This window comes from Staurois parvus, unplaced genomic scaffold (genome assembly GCF_062004578.1).
Source record: "Staurois parvus isolate SC_StPar_1 unplaced genomic scaffold, SC_StPar_1.0 ptg000093l, whole genome shotgun sequence".
Lineage (NCBI taxonomy): Eukaryota > Metazoa > Chordata > Amphibia > Anura > Ranidae > Staurois > Staurois parvus.
Window position 1 is genome coordinate 923,258 of NW_028317889.1, and position 1,272 is coordinate 924,529.

Genomic DNA, 1,272 nt, shown 5'->3' on the forward strand with positions numbered 1-1,272 from the left:
TCCGCGAACGTGCGAAAAACAAAAAACCCGTAAGTGTTCACAAAAAAACGTGCAAGTGCAAAACACCACACAAAAAAGTGCACTTATGGGTGTGCTTTGTCCTCCCCCCGAAGGGGTAGGACCTCTACCCTGATCCCCCAGGGCACGAAGCTCCTGACAGGGACAAGGTTCCCATATGGTCCACCTAGCCAAAAGGCCTGGTGGATCCCGTTCCTTGTGGCCAGCCACTCAGTACTTGGTAAGGGGGCTCTCCCGAAGAGAAAACCCCCTAGGGACAGGGGAGGAAGGAACCAAAAGGCCACACATCCTCCCCCTAGACCCAAGGACCCACACCCTACCATCCTGTGAGAAAGAAAACACACAAAAGTGAAAAAAGTGACAAACGTGAGGAGAAAAATAAATTAAATAAATAAGTGGCCGTGCAATTGTGCACTGACCAGGCCCTGAGCCCCATAGCAAAAATTGCCCAGGACTTAGCCAAAAGGCCTAGCCCTAAAAGGCGCAGTGCAGGAAAAGTGTTTGAAACAGTGACCATGTGCCGTTTCACACGTTGGGGTCCCACGCCCAAGTGTTACTAAGAGCACCCCTGAGGAGACCACTCTCAGGGGGCACTGGTTCATGGACTTTCTGCCTTCCTGGCCCCTGGCCAGACAAGGTAGATCCGTTCAAATCAGGAGGAACTGGGCCCCTCCGGTTTTCCAGGGGGAATTACTCCCGGGCCCCAGCAGCCTGTGGGTGCCTCGGTTTTTGTTCCAGCCTGTACTAACCATCAGGACCCTCATCATACCAGCAGGGGTACTATACAACCAGTCATCCCTGCAAAGCTAGAATCATGGTGGAGCACCCCTACTGGACACTGATAAGAACAGATACTACACTTGATCTTAGCCAAAAGGCTGAGAAGCGATCTTCACTGATTGGGGGATGTAATTGGAGATCTGTGATGAAAAATAAAAAGTGACTCCCATAGGTACCTGGTAGGCTGGACTGGGCCCCCGATGCTTGTTGGATTTTGTATTTGTTTGAATTTATGTATTCTGAAAAGTTTATGCATGCTATGTTTATTATGTGGTGGCGCCTCTGGGGGTAACCTAGGGGGCCACAAAAAGTCTTGGGGTAAACGGCGTCATGCATGACATGATGGTCTGGGGAATTGTCCGCCGTGCACATCACGTTAGGCGTCATACCGCTGAGCGAATGTACTTATTGTATGTATTTATTGTATGACTAGAACTGTATTGTAATGTGGTGTATTATGCGCTGCGTCGCAGT

At 50.1% G+C, this 1,272-nt stretch overlaps 1 pseudogene; it reads right to left on the reverse strand.

Moving 5' to 3' along the window:
• Window positions 1-730: 730 nt before the first annotated feature.
• On the reverse strand, window positions 731-908 carry LOC149468083 (U2 spliceosomal RNA; annotated as a pseudogene).
• Between the last annotated feature and the right edge of the window lie 364 nt (window positions 909-1,272).